The 16,043-nt window shown below is 40.0% G+C and overlaps 1 long non-coding RNA gene across 1 annotated transcript in view; it reads left to right on the plus strand.

The window, feature by feature from the left end:
• Nucleotides 1-4,606, plus strand: part of LOC110266025 — a 17,087-nt gene extending 12,481 nt beyond the window's left edge. Inside the window, exon 3 of the long non-coding RNA XR_002352875.1 lies at nucleotides 4,595-4,606. This is a non-coding gene — a long non-coding RNA (uncharacterized LOC110266025). The remainder of the gene's footprint in view (nucleotides 1-4,594) is intronic.

A 16,043-nucleotide genomic window follows, 5' to 3' on the forward strand; every position in this document is an offset into this window, starting at 1 on the left:
CATAAAATAAAATATAATATATATATATTATATAGAAGGAAATATATTTTTTATTCCTTTTGTTCTGTTCAGCTTTGGCCGAGGTATGTATCTTCCAGTGAGGCTATCTGCTTTGGGGGAGAGCTATAAGTCACCTCAAGGGTGTGCTCGGAGTTAACCTCGGCTCTTGCGAAACACGGCGGTGGGAGCACCTGCAAAAAGAACTCCGACGCTCAAGTTAAAAAAGTATTCGAATTGAGATGAACAAGTAAAAGTGAGAGTGTATTGTGACCTGAGCCTTTGTGAGTTTGCTTGGTTCCGTTTTATAGATGAGTGGAGGGTCTACGCTCTTAGGTTTGCTCCGATATTCTTGGTGGGATCCGTTTGTTAGTAACGGGCCGAAGATAAGGTTTGACTTGCATGTGACTTTGACCAAGTTATGCTTGGGGTCTGCTCTCAGGGCCGAGATATTTGGTCGGTTAGGCGAGAAGGTGATCGCCGATATTTGAGGGGTACACGTCATAGCCCTCAAGCTTGTCCGTATACGTTGGTTGACGGGCAAGGTTATTTTTGTTTGGTTGTTCTCGGCCTGGGTATTTTATATTTTGGGCTTTTCCTTGAGCCAGAAAATAGAAGCGTGCGTGACAGTATTGGTGGGAAGTTTTTGTTTTCAAGAAAGTGTGGTGAATCGTGCTTTCATTAATTACCCCCTTTTTTGGCGTTTGGGTTTTCAAGATTTGGAGCGGTTGTGTTTCTTTGTTTGCCTACTAAGTTAGTGGGTTGTCATAATTTTTACTGTATTTTTTGACATTCTACTTTCTTCGAAATTCTTTCTTCCTATTTGACTTACCATGACTTCCAAAGGTTAGTTCTCTTTTCTAGTTTATCCCCTTCTTTTTCTTCTTTCTGTAATGGCGAGGAAAAAAGAGAAAGAGAAGTTGAAAGTCGTCGAGGTTAGGGAGGATGATCCATATCATTGGGTGCATGACGATGTCAGGACCCGTTCTTCATCCTACACTAGTGTTGACTCATTGCGGGATTTAGATGGGTTAAACTTTGTGAGGAGTGGCTCTGGTTTGTCGATTGATCTCCTTCCTTGTTCTGGTGAAGATAGGGTCTGTGAGAGGAGAGGTGACTGGCAGTACTTTTATATGTACACGCCGTGTCTAACCGAGTTGCGCATTCACTTTCCTTTTTCTACCTTTGAGTGTGACGTGTTGATCCAGCTTAGCTATGCGCCTTCTCAGTTACATCCAAATTCCTGGGCATTTCTTCGTGCCTTTCAGTATCTGATGGGGTTCCTATCCTTCCCGTGTTCTTTATCTTTATTTTTCTCTTTGTTTCAGTCGAAAGGGGTTCGTAAGGGTTTATGGGTTTGTCTTAGCAGTTTCCCTGGTCGTTCTCTTTTCCTACTTTACAAGTCTTCTTTTAAGAATTTCAAATCCCTTTTTGTTAAGGTTCGTTCCGTGGAAACTGAGTATCCTTTTTACCTGGATGATGAACTTATTGAAAGGTTCCCCCTTTATTGGTGTTCTGAACCAACTCAAATCCTTGAGGCTACTGAGCGGAGTGAGGAAGAAGATTATTTTTTAGATTATTTGGTTGAGTGTTTTGCTGATGGGGTGTGTTTGTCTATCCCTGAGCTTTTGCATTTGTATAATTCTGGTGATAGTGATGTCTTAAAAGCTTATATAGGTAAAGTTCTGTCGTTTATTGATTGTACTTCATATTGTTGGGTTTCCTAATATGCTTGGTGTGTTGGCAGGTGGACGGGTCCCTCATCTTGATCCTAATCGGTTCCAATCGTTTTTGAAAAAGAAAAAAAGAAGAACGTTTGAGGTTCTGGGGTTCCGAAGGAGGATGTGGGGCAGGCTGCTCAGTCTATTGCTCAGCCAGAGTCATCATATAAGAGGAAAATGGGTGAGACTGACAATTCGCTAGAGGTCATCTCTGAGGCTGATCAGGAGGTTGTGGGTGGCGTTAAACCTGTTTTTGATCGTCAGAGAAAACTTCACAGTTTCATTCCGGGGACCAGCTCCCATTCATTATGGAGCAACCAGTTTCCTTTTGCTGAGTTGTCTGATAAGGTGTCCCAGTATCCAGGCGACATGCTTATGACACGTCGGGTTGGCATGGAGGGACTTGGAAAGTTTGTTCAAGTTACCTCTCGTTTCTGCTTTTTCCTCTTTCGTTGTTTATGTTATATCGTTTCTTATTTTGCTGTTCATGTTGTAGATTGTCGCAGCCCGTTTGATGTGTGCTGGTCGTACAGCCGAGCTTATTGGTGCCGAGCAGCAAGTGGCTGTGGATAAGATTGCTGACTTAGAGAAGTTGTACAAAGTTAGGGTTGCTGAACTGGAGAGCTCGTCCAAAGTAAAGGATGATGCTCTTGTTACTGCCACAGCTAAGATGAAGGAATCTGTGGAGGAGGTAGTCCGTTTAAGGGATCAGGTTCGGTTACTTCAGTCTGAGATTAAGGAGAGTGATATTTCTAAAGGGAAACTGACTTCGCGAGTTCATGAGTTGGAAGAAGAGGGAATGGAGATGTTCTCTTCGGGTTTTGATCGTGCTGTTAGTCAGATTGCATTGTTAGCTCCTGGTTTCGATTGTGATCAACTTGATGTCACTAAGATTGTGATTGGTGGTAAGTTGGTGGTGGATGGAACTGTGGAGGAGCATGGTGAGAATGCGCCTCCGTCTTGATGTTTCTATCTTTGTTTTAGACATGTTTATTTTTGTTATGATACAGACTTCTTTTATTTTGTGCTGGCCGGGTTGTGGTTAGCTTTATTGTAATGTTGGATGTTTTGTGTTTTGAACTCGTAACTTGTTTATGTCTGACCGGGGTCAAATCTATAGTATTGCTTTTGCGTTAGACTTGTGTATAGTTAAAAATTTTTGTTTTTGAGTAGGATGAGCTGGATAAGTGAATAATTGACTTGTTGAAATGAGATAGGTAAATGTATAATTGATTTTTATGAGATAGGTACAATAGTAAACGATCTTGTTTGATTTGGGCGTCCGGCCTCGTTAAAACCATCCTTAAGTAAAACCCTTCTTTTTGGGAAAAAACCTCTAAGGGAGAAAAAGAGTACCTTCATTTGCGAAATGTAAAATTCATGATCTATACAACTTTAGGGAAGAAATATTCCAGTTTCCTGAAATTGGATTTCCTTATAATGTTTGTAGCTGGTAGGCCCCCATTCCGAGTACTCTGGATACTCGGAATGGTCATTCCCAGTTTGCGGCGAGTTTTCCATGTGAAGGAGGTCGTCTGGCTTCTTCTGTTCGTCTGAGGACTAAGTCGCCCTCCTCGAATGTCCTTGGCACCACTTTTTTATTGTGCCTTCTTTCTGCCAGCTGTTTCAGGGCTCTTTGTTTAATGGCGGCGCTTTCTCGGTCCTCTTCTGCGAGATCAAGCTCGGCATTTCTTGCATCTATATTGTGTTGTTCGTCATATAGGTCAGCTCTTAGCATGGGGATTCCGACCTCCACCGGGATTAAAGCTTCTGACCCATAGACCAGCTTGAAGGGTGTTTCGCCCGTTGTTGTTTGTATTGTGGTGTTGTAACTCCATAATACTTCTGGTATTAGTTCTACCCATTCCCCTTTTGCATTGTCGAGCTTTTTCTTTATTGCCTGCAATATAACTCGGTTAGCAGCTTCGGCCTGCCCATTGGTTTGCGGGTGTTCGACCGAGCTAAAATGTTGTATGTTAAAATTTTTTAGAAATGAGCCGAGCTTATTATCGGTAAATTGTCTACTATTGTCCGATATTATCTCTTTTGGTATTCCAAATCGACATATGATATTTTTCCATATGAAAGATCGTACCTTTTCGGCAGTTATTTTTGCTAGTGGTTGTGCTTCTATCCATTTTGAGAAATAGTCTATTGATACTAAAAGAAATTTTACCTGTCCCGGAGCTATTGGGAATGGCCCGAGAATGTCGAGTTCCCATCTGTGGAAGGGCCAGCTTACCTCCATGCTGTGTAATGCTTCAACCGGTTTTGTAGAGATGGCTGCATGCTTTTGACATTTATCACATGTCTTGACTTTTGTTATGCAATCCCTTTTCATGGTCGGCCAATAATACCCTGTTCGGGCGATCTTTGCGGCGAGGGCCCGACCTCCGATGTGGTTCCCACAAACTCCCTCATGGACTTCGTCCATCACTTCTTGTGCCTCGTCTTTGTTTAGGCATTTTAGCAATGGTTGTGAGAAACCGCGCTTGTATAGCTCTCCAGCTATATTTGTGTAGAGGCTTGCTTTTCGTCTGAAATGCTGTGGGTTGAGCTCGTCTATGGGAATGATACCTGCATTGATGTATTCAAGGAAAGGTGTTCTCCAGTCTCGGAGGTGGTTAATGCTTGTTATAGATAATAGTTCAATGCTTGGTTTTTTAAGTGTTAGTTGTGATAATGCCGATGTTTGTGTATCCGCCCTAGTGGCGGCAAGTTTGGATAATATATCTGCTCTAACGTTCTTTTCTCTATGTACATGCAGAATAATAAATGAGCTAAATTTTGAAATGAGATCTTTTGCTATGAGCCAGTACCATTCTAGCAAGGGATCTTTTACCTGAAATTCTCCTCGAATTTGTTGTACCACTAAGAGAGAATCACAGTGTGCTGTCAGGCTTTTTGCTTGGAGATTTAGGGCTAGCTTGAGTCCCGCTATGAGGGCCTCATATTCGGCCTGATTGTTGCTTGCCGAAAAGTGGAATAGGAGGGATTGCTCGGCTACACTTTGTCTCCTTCTTTCAGGATTATCCCTGCTCCGCTTCCTCCTCGGCTGGACGCCCCATCAACATGTAGTTCCCAATGTTTATTGAGCTCGTCCGGGGTCAATTTTGAAATGAAGTCTGCGAGGATCTGTGCTTTCAAGGCCGTCTTTGGTTGATATTTGATGTCGAATTCAGAGAGCTTGATAGACCATTTGGTCAGACTCCCAGCCAATTCTGGTTTTGTCAGTATTTGTCTTAATGGTTGGTTGGTCCTGATTATTATCGTGTGGCTTTGGAAGTAGTGCCTGAGTCTTCTTGCCGTTATTACTAGTGCTAAGACTAGCTATTCTATCCTCGGATATCTTTGCTCCGTTGATTGCATGACTCTGCTGATGAAGTATACTGGTTGTTATATTTTTCCTGTCTCAATGACTACAGCCGAGCTTATAGAACAGTTAGAGACAGATAAATATAAATATAAAGGTTTACCGACTTCTGGTTTATGTAGCACGGGTGGTGATGACAGAATGGTCTTGAGTTCGGCGAACGCTTTCTCGCATTCTTCTATCCACTGGAATTTTTTGTTTTTTGATATTGTTTGGAAGAAATGGTATGATCGGCTTGATGCTGCTGGCAGGAACCGAAATAGTGCTGCTACTTTTCCTGCCAGTTGCTGTACTTCTTTTATTGTTCTTGGGCTTGCCATGTTAAGTATCGCCTCACATTTTTCGGGGTTTGCTTCAATTCTTCTTGAGGTCAACATGAACCCAAGGAACTTGCCTCCTTGAACTCCAAAGGCACATTTATCTGGATTGAGCCTCATGTTGTATGCTCGGATCTGTTCAAATATCTCCTTGAGGTCGTCGCAATGCGACTTTCCTGAGTGGTCTTGGCGACCATATCGTCCACATAGATTTCCATGTTCCGACCTATTTGATGACGGAACACTTTGTCCATCAGCCGTTGGTAGGTTGCACCTGCATTCTTTAGGCCAAATGGCATTACTCTATAACAAAAATTTCCATGCTCAGTTATAAATGCTGTTTTATTTTGGTCTTCTGGATGCATAAGGATCTGGTTGTAGCCAGAGTATGCATCCATGAAGCTCAAGCTTTTGAAACCTGATGCGTTGTCTACAAGCTTGTCAATGTTTGGCAAAGGGTATGCATCCTTAGGACATGCTTTGTTCAAATATGTAAAGTCAACGCACATGCGCCATTTACCTGAGTTTTTTCTTACCATTACCACGTTAGATAGCCATGTTGTGAATCGGATTTTCTTAATGAAGTTTGCACTGAGAAGCTTTCTGGTTTCTTCTAAGGCCGCCTTTGATTTCTCTGTTCCAAGATTCCTCTTCTTCTGAGCTATAGGTCAGATAGCTCTATCAGTGGCGAGTTTGTGGCAGATAATATTAGGGTCTATCCCTGGCATATCCGCTGGAGTCCAGGCGAAGAGATCAGCGTTCGCTTGCAATACTCTTATGAGTTCTATTCTTTGTTGTCCCTGGAGTGCTTGGTCGATGTATGTGACGTGTTCTGGCTTCGAAGTTAGCGGGACCTTCACGAGTTCGTCCGCTGGCTGAGGTCTTTCTTGGGTGTCTTCTCTGGGGTCAAGCTCCGCTAGGGACAATACCTCGTTCGTGCTGTGAATTGCTTTGACTTCTTGGTGGAACTCCTGTTTTGCGGCTGACCTTTTCAGGCTTGCGTTGTAGCACTGCCGAGCTTATTGGCGATCTGAGTAGATTGTAGCTATTCTGTCGTCCTGTGCCTGAAATTTAACACATAGATGAAAAGTGGATACTACTGCCCTGAACATGTTCAGAGCAGGCCTTCCGAGAATAATATTGTAAGGGCTTGGGCAGTCAACTACTAAATATTGCATGTCAATGGTTCATGACAATGAGCCCTCTCCCATCATTATTTTTAACCATATGTATCCTTTGATCGGGACCATTTCTCCATGACACTGCTACCTAGATCCATAAGGATTTTTCTTACCAATAACTCGCCCGTTTGGATGGAAATTACCACTGGGTCGTCCAAGTTTGGTGCTGCCGAGCATATATCCTCTTGGCTGAAGGTGATGTTGAGGTTGGGCATGCCTTTGTTGTTTTGTGGTGTTGTTCCTTCGATTGCCAACATTGCGCGGTAGCTTCATTTTTGCGCCGAAGTTGTCTCACCTCCTCCGGCGAATCCTCCGGATATACAGTTTATGATGCTTTTGGGTGGATTGTTGTTTAACCATTTGTTGTCCTCCTTGTGCCCTGAAGCTTGACGATTCTCTTCTCAGTCCTTGTTATCTTCTTTGTGCTTTCTCCTTTCGATGTATTTGTCGAGGAGGCCTTGCCGAGCCAATCTTTCTAGCAGATCTTTAGCTATCACGCACTCATCAGTTGTATGCCCATACTTCTGATGGAAAGCGCAGTGTTTGCTTTTGTCGACAAAACGCTGATCTTGGTAGTTTCCTGCCCTTACTGGTGGTTTTATGATCTTAGCGTTGAGGATTTCTTTAATTATCTTTTCCCTCCTTGTGTTGAATTTGGTGTAGTTGTCAAATTTTAGGGTTAGTCTGAAGGGATTTCTGGTGTCTTTGACATTTGCCGACCTTATGGCTATGTCATCCTCTCTTTTTGGTTGTTTTCTCTCCATTTTTCGGCTTCGCGGAGTTCTTCTATCTCCATCTGTCCTGCCGCCCTTTCTCGGAATTCTTCCAGTGTCTTCGATTTAGTTACCGCGATTGTTTCTCTGAATTTTCCAGGTCGGAGTCCGGCCTTTAGGGCATGCAAGTGGACGGCAGGATCCAGATCGGGTATCTCTATTGTTGCTTCTACAAATCTGGTCAGATAGTCTCTCAAGCTTTCTTGGGGACCTTGGAGGATGGTGCTGAGGTAGTCCGAACCGTGTACATATATCCGTGCTGCAGCAAAGTAGTCTATGAAGGATTTCGCCAATTCCTCGAAAGAAGAGATTGATCCTGCAGGTAGTTTTGAAAACCAAAGTAGAGCAGCGCTGTCCATGTTTGTTATTAGGGCCATTAAAGAACATCATAGATTGAAATTTCTTAATATGAGCCCAGGGGTCACCAATCCCTTATACGGCTCGAGTGAGGAAGGTAGTGTAAAATGTTTTGGCATCTGGTAATTGGTGATCTCCTCGGAGAACGGGTTGTCCAAGGTCAGTTTCTCCATTGGTGGGTCTACACTTAGTAGGTCTGCGTTGCCTTTTCCTTTGGAACCATTCTCTTCACATTTGCTAGCGTTGTTTTGGGTGGATAGTTCGGCAAGTCTTTTGACTTCTGCTTGCAGCTCGGCCATCTGGGCCATGAGTTCGGCTTGGGTGAGTTGGTGAACTCCATTATCGGCCATGTTCGAAGGTTGAGAAACCCTGCGTAGAAAAGAAATATAAAGTTCGATATAGAAAAATAATGGGGTTAAATTAACTTTTCGGGCCCACGGTGTGCGCCAAATGTTTTGTTCAGCTTTGGCCGAGGTATGTATCTTTCAGTGAGGCTATCTGCTTTGGGGGAGAGCTATAAGTCGCCTCAAGGGTGTGCTCGGAGTTAACCTCGGCTCTTGCGAAACAGGCGGCGGGAGCACCTGCAAAAAGCACTCCGACGCTTAAGTTAGAAAAGTATTCAAATTGAGATGAACAAGTAAAAGTGAGAGTGTATTGTGACCTGAGCCTTTGTGAGTTTGCTTGGTTCCGTTTTATAGATGAGTGGAGGGTCTACGCTCTTAGGTTTGCTCCGATATTCTTGGTTGGATCCGTTTATTAGTAACGGACCGAAGATAAGGTCTGACTTGCATGTGACTTTGACCAAGTTATGCTTGGGGTCTGCTCTCAGGGCCGAGATATTTGGTCGGTTAGGCGAGAAGGTGATCGCCGATATTTGAGGGGTACACGTCACCTTTCATAAAAATAGAGATTTTATAAACCATCTATAAATATATGTCAGAAATTAATTTGTAAATGGATTTAGAAATTGCGAAATGCTAAAGAATGGAGGAATTGCGTGTTATGCAGAAATGTGAAACTAGTAGTGTCAGAAGCCAACCTATGTTTTGTGATGGACAAAGATTTAGGAATTGTTGCACCCTGCAAAACGTAACCTGCGGTTAGCAGGGCAGGGCAACAAGTTTCCGAAATGTGGCAAGGTGTCCCTGGACAGGAGAAGATGTTGACCGGGCTGGGGAAGGCAAAACGCAGGCTGCGTTTGTCGGCCGTGCAGGCCAAATCGCAGGTTGCGATTTGCAGCCTCCCTAGCTGCATGGCCGACGCGTGTAATGGTGGGAGCTTATAAAACCAAAATGCAAGAGTGAAACAACGTTAGTGAAGAAGAGTAAAAATGTGAGTGAAGAAGTAAGAGTAACAAAACGTTACTGAAGGAGGAAGAGTGAAGAAATAAGGGTGGGAGAAGAAGAAGTATACTGTGAAGGGTTAAAGTTTAAGGGAGGAAGAAAAAATAGTCCGTAATTTGAAAAATTCTATGGTGGTGATATAGGTTTTCAGCATCTTATGCTTATTACGCGTGTCAAGTTTTGAGATCAACGGGTGGAGGAGAAGAGTGCTTGTAAAACGGATAAATAGTATCTCGTTCCGTGTGTGACAATCATTATGCTTAATGAATTGTCTAATTATTTTTTTAAGCTAGTTGGGGGTAATAAGTCCTTTATGTGTAAGCTCCATGGAATTTATTGTTTAAAAATATAAAATTGGGAGAAAAATAAAATTTGAGAAGTATAGTCTTTTGTTTTTAAATAAAAAACGTATAAATGCTCACAAAATATTTTTATTTTGTAGATTAATTATTATACAATAAACAATTAGATAAAATTAATTTATTATTTATTTATTTATGCAATTTGTCCTTTAATTTATGTTGTTCTAAATAAGATTTTTTTTAATGAAAATTTAGAAAGCCATTACTTAAGTAGATATACATAATTGAATATTTAAATTAGAGAATAAAAAATTTAATATGAGATCTTAAATCAAATTTATGCAATATTTATAGTAGAATATTTTTCATATTTAGTTAAATAATCACAGAAAAATAGAAAATTATACATTTTGTCATATGTAAAGAAGCAAGTGACGGATAAAATTTTCTTTTCGCTTCAGTTATTTATTTATTATTCTTTCATTGGTTTTTTTAGGCCATTTTTACTATTTTCTGGAGTCCAATATTTTTTTTAATTGAAATGTATAAAATAATTAGCCCATCAACTCATGCAGTCCACTAATTATTTTTTCTAACAGTGCCATTAATAATTAATTAGACATATTTTTTAATACGAAAAACGGAAAGCAAAAAAACGCTTATCCCATCAATGCCATCTGTGATTATTGTTTCAATACCAACATCCACGAGTCATTTTCTCACATTTACACGACTTGTAAGCATACTATACTTACAATTACTATCAACACCATAGAATCTCTCCCGTAATTTTACCAAATCCGAAGAACACACTATTAAAAGGTTAATACTCAAATTCGTTCCTGAAAGATCACGCGATTTTCATTTTCATTTCCTAATAATTTTTTTAATCAAATTAGTCCCTGAAAGATAAAATGTAAGTCAAATTAATCCTTCCGTCAATTAGATAATGACGTGTCACTTGACATGTAAAAAAGTTTTTTATAGTCAAAATAGTCATTGTAAGTCTAGACGTAAGTCATTTTCATCTCTCAAATTTTAAAAATTAGTCAAACTAGTCCTTATATAATTTTTTTTTATTCTTTCTTCATAATATTAAATTTGAAATATTTTTTGACACTACTAATTTTAATAGAAATGTAATTGACAAACAAAACATTAGTAATTGTATCTTTTCTTCTTAAAAATTGTTTTCAATAAAATTATCTCTCTCCTTTAATTCTTCTCAAAATCTCTCTTATTCTTTTCTAGTCTAAAACTTTTTTCTTACATTATTACATTTTGCTGGAGTATATATATATATGCTCAAAATCAAAATTTATGTATGTTAACCTAAACAAAGTTATACCACTATTTTTTTTCTACTACATCTTTTTTTTTCGATTACGGTATTACTTACATATAGCATGTAATGGTAGAGATACTTAGAGTCAAAATTCAAGAAGATCCACAAATTTTGCTTCAATTCCAAACTTTACAAAATATTAAAAATTTGTTGCTTAATTATTATTATTATTATTATTATTATTATTATATATGCTAAATGAATAAAAAAAAATTATATAAGGACTAGTTTGACTAATTTTTAAAATTTGAGGGATGAAAATAACTTACGTCTGGACTTTCAAGTACTATTTTGACTATAAAAAACTTTTTTAGTCACTGACCTGCCACGTGGCATACCACGTGTCACTAACCTACCACGTGGCGTCATCATGCCACGTGGCACTTCACGTGACACGTCATCATTCAATTGACAGAAGGACTAATTTGACTTACATTTTATCTTTCAGGAACTAATTTGATTAAAAAAAAATCATTCGGTAACGAAAATGAAGATCGCGTGATCTTTTAGGGACTAATTTGAGTATTAACCCCATTATTAAATATCTGGATCATCCTGAATGGATAAATAATTTTTTTTATTTTGATATTATTATTATTATTATTTTTCGTTGTTATTATTAGTAACCTTGTTATAATAATTACTATTATGAGTAATGTTATTGTGATTATTATGATTATTATATTTTTTTTGTAGGCTATCAGGAATTTGTTGCCTAGAAAACTCGATCCGCTAGATACCTTTAACGAGGTAGCTGCAGCGGCACTGGCATTGACTGGGTTTCAACACGTTTCGCGAGTAGACAAAATGAGAGGCCATTCTGCACTACTGAGTGCCTTGGTGGAACGCTGGAGGCCGGAGACTCACACATTTCATCTTTCGGTCGGTGAAGTGACGGTGACGCTGGAAGATGTGAGCTATATTCTTAATCTCCCGATTAATGGAGAGGCCGTTATGAGTATATCAGACAACAGTCACCAGTTTTTGGTGGAAAACTACATTGCGTGTTTTGGTCGGGAGCCCTGTTCACAAGATCACATGTTGGGAAAGGTTAATATTGCATGGGTCCGGCGGTGCAGAGACATTGAGCCGTGTGACACTCAGGAGTCTGTTGAGTGGTACGTCCGGGCGCACATTTTCTACTTGCTCGGAACAGTTGTGTTTCCGGATAAGTCGATCACTTCATTGAACTCGAAGTTTCTACCGCTACTTCGGGATTTCTACCAGATTTTAGGATACAGTTGGGGGTAGCCAGTCTGGCACACCTATACAGATCGTTGTGTCATGCTTCATGATACAACTGTAAAGAGATGGATGGCCCGCTGATACTGCTTTTTGTTTGGACGTGGGAGCGTATGCCGCTCCTGGCACCTATACCCCGCTGAGGACATCGGCTGCAGCTATGTCCCTCGCGTCCACATATAGTGCACCTGCGAGGATCACACATATCCCGCGAATCTATCTCATTCAAGTAGCGGGTTGACTTCGGTCTTCTTTTTGTCGTGCGCCTCAGTGTCCAGTTGGCAATCATCTTCGCTCCTTTATATCTATCCCACATAGATGGGTCATCCATCGGAACAAACTCGCCTCTGTACACCTTACAAATTTCAGACATCTTGTACACGTCGTGCACTTATACTTGCCAATCAAGACACTGGTTGGCACAACATGCAAGCACGTGGCGACATGGGAGTCGCTCGACCTGGAAATGGCCACAGTCCCAGTGTCATTGTGCAAGGTTAACAGTGTAAATGGTACCATCTTACATTTCGCGAACCTCAAACATCTCGTTGCGCCTGTCGAACCGGTTGACCACAATGTTTTCTGCACGTTGAAAACTTTCTTCAACTCTCTTTGTTGCAAATTCTAAATACGTGAATCCGTTGCGGAGATGCTCATGAAGCTCGGTACTCTTCCGAGTGAACAATTCATTCAGCCTATAGAAAGTTGACCGATCAATAGCAGTCATAGGAATGTTTCGTGCACCCTTCAGGACAAAATTTATGCACTCTGTCAAGTTTGTCGTCATATGTCCCCAACGATGACTACCATTGAATGCCAACACCCATCTCTCAACACAGATGTCATCGCACCATTGAGTATACTCCTGTTCCGTCCTAAAATAGCCTGTTGAACAAACTATTTAATCATAAGCAGATGCCACAAATTTACTATGAATAGAATCATAATAGCAAATTGAAATACTTGTGTTCACCACGAGTTTATGCAAATATGGAGCCTTGAACCTCCTCAAGAAGTTGGACCCGATGTGCCTGATGTAGTACATGTGCCACACTCTTGGTGGTGACCATGCGTCGTTACTGCGAGCTATTGCAGCGTCGATGGAGGTATGGCGGTCAGAAATAATACCCACACCATCAACGGTCACAACATATCTCCATAAATTGGTTAGGAAAAACTCCCATGCATCTGCCGTCTCGCCCTCGACTATCGCAAATGTAATAGGCACAATGTTTTAGTTCCCATCTTGTGCAACTGCTACTAGAAGTGCACCTTTATATTTTCCGTACGGGTGTGTGCCATCAACTTGCACTAGCGGCTTGCAATGTCTAAATGCTACAATACACGGATAGAAGCTCCAAAAAATGCGGTGCAGAACTCTTACACCTTAAACCTCCTCACTTTTACGGTAAACGGGGAGCATTTTAATTTGAACACGAGACCTTAGCATCTTCACAGTCATTGCATTCAAGTTTCAACCATTCTGGCAGAGTCTGGTAAGAAACTTCCCAATCACCGAAAACCTTTGCGACATCTTTCTACTTTGCCAACCAAGCCTTGCGATAACTTACAGTGTAATTGAACCTGGACTGAACTTCTGCAATAACAGACTTCACATTTATCGACGGGTCTACTTCGACCAACGGCCTAATGGTCTCTGCAATTGTGTCTGAGTCCAACTTGGCATGATCTTGTGAAATCGTGCCCATGGTGCACGTGTACTTGCCATTGTATCTCCTAATCTCCCAACAAGCTTTCTTTCAAATCAAGCTAGCTCGGATAAGCCAATCGCACTCTGCACCATACCCCTTGCATTTCGCATAGAATGTTTGTGGCTTAGACGCATACACATTGTAATCAACTCCTCTAGAGATAGTTGTAGCTTTTGATTGCAGATATCACCGACTCTCTCGAACCAAATTCCATTCCGACACTAAAATCACCATCTTCTGTCATAGCATCGCCTTCACCTACGACATGTGCACCATCATCAGTCAGACAAGGCAAATAAAATGCACACTAGTGGTAAATTGAATTAATATTCATAACATACCGATATTCGCATACTCAAAAAATTTCGGGACATGCATGACTTCGAGATCTAGAGTCCGCATAAAAGATAGAACATTAAAGGGATGCTGGCTTACAATCGCCTCCACTTCATTTTGTACTGCTGGATTGCCTGCCAAGTCTCCGTCATCGTTTTCGTCGTAAACTACGTAGTTGGCTTCGAACTCCTCTTTACTGTCGTTGTTATCTTCTTCCCAATCTATATCCTCGAGCTCATCAATATTGACCAGCTCGCCAACCGCGTTCAGCCCCGACTGCTATTCGAACTCCACGTACAATTCTATCATCGGCACGTGAATCGGGTTTGTTGATAAATATAGAACATCTGCTGCATACTTGCGTCGTCAGTGATAGACATTATTTAAAACTGTATTAGCCTACCAAATACTTGTACAGGATTCCTGTATAAAATATTGCTCATCCTTTTCGAAATGTGACTTTGTATGTTATCACAAAGACCGTTTTGTAACTCTACAAAATTTATGGTGAATGGAATAGCAAATGAAAACGGATATTCACAAACAAAAGTCACTCTTTCGTGTGTGTTTGGTATAATCTTTCCACTATAATATACTCGCAAATTTGCAACACCTTCCATAATTCAACCTTACCAAACTCGACTTTTTTGACACAGGAAACTGTCAAAAAAAAGCTCACAATTCTAACACATACGGAAGAGAGAGGAATGGTAGAAGTGAAGTGAGGGACTCCAAATGGAATCTGGATCGTATATATACTTATGATGCATATACACTGATACGGACACGGGACACGACACGACACGGGACACGACACGACACGGACACGCCGGCACGCGAATTTTAAAATCTTACGTGACCTGGCGACACGCATACATATAAAATATAAAATATTTTTTAGATAAATCGTAATGATATTTTGATATTTTATTGATATTAAAATATAAATTAAAATTTTTAATTATTTTTAATATCTTATTTTAATTATATCAAGTATTTAAAATATTTTTTGTTTTAATAAATAATAATATATACTATATCTAAATTTATTTTAAAAATATATGTTAAAAATAAGACAGGACACGCTGACACGTGATGGTATTTAGGTGTGTCCAGGTGTGTCCGGAGAAAATTTTTTTATTTTTTATTAAAACACGGTTGGACACAGCAGACATGCATGTCGGACGAGTGTCAGTGAGTGTCGTGTCCAAAATGTGTCCGACACGCGGACAGGGCAACTCAACGAAGTGTCCGTGCTTCATAGCAACAATCTAGATTAAAATATTTTTTTCCTAAAAAAAACGCAACCTGCGTTTTATGCTTTCCAAAAAAAGTTTCTGACACCTGAAAAATGCAGGTTGCGTTTTGCGCCCTTCAAAAATAAAATTTGATAGCCCAAAAAATGCAGGCTTGTTTTGAAAAATAAAAGATTTACCCATCCACAGGATGTGTTTGGGCCAAAAAAAAATTAAAAAAAAAATTAGAAATGTTAAATTTTTAAAACGAATGCTACGTTTTATTACTTTAAACAAAAGAAAAAACTATTTTAATTTATAAAACGTAACTTACGTTTTATTTTGACCCATAGCAGTGGAATTTCTTTCCATTCTTTCCATTTGATTGCACTTCACGATTCTTATTTTCATATAAGAAAAAATGAGCCTATATATATAGTGGTGATTTTTATTTTATTTTCTATGTGCTTGTTTGTATATTTCATATTGGCGAGTGTTACGGATATTTCCGCACCTGCTGAAATAAGATAGTGACAAAAAGGGTTGGACACGTGTTGGCGTTATTGTTGCAGGAGCAGACACAAACTGTGCAGTAGCAGTGGCGACAAGAGTTGTGTTGAAAGTATTAAGCCGTTGTTAATAGTTTAATGAAGATAATTTTTTTATTGGTTTTTGTTGTCATTGGACATAGACATACTGTTTTTATTTTGTAGTTAGACCAAATTATCGAAAGGTGAACTATTAATCAAAAATTATTTTGGGCCATGATAATATAATAATAATAAAAATATTTAGATATGGCATGATAT

This window comes from Arachis ipaensis, chromosome B08 (assembly GCF_000816755.2).
Source record: "Arachis ipaensis cultivar K30076 chromosome B08, Araip1.1, whole genome shotgun sequence".
NCBI lineage: Eukaryota > Viridiplantae > Streptophyta > Magnoliopsida > Fabales > Fabaceae > Arachis > Arachis ipaensis.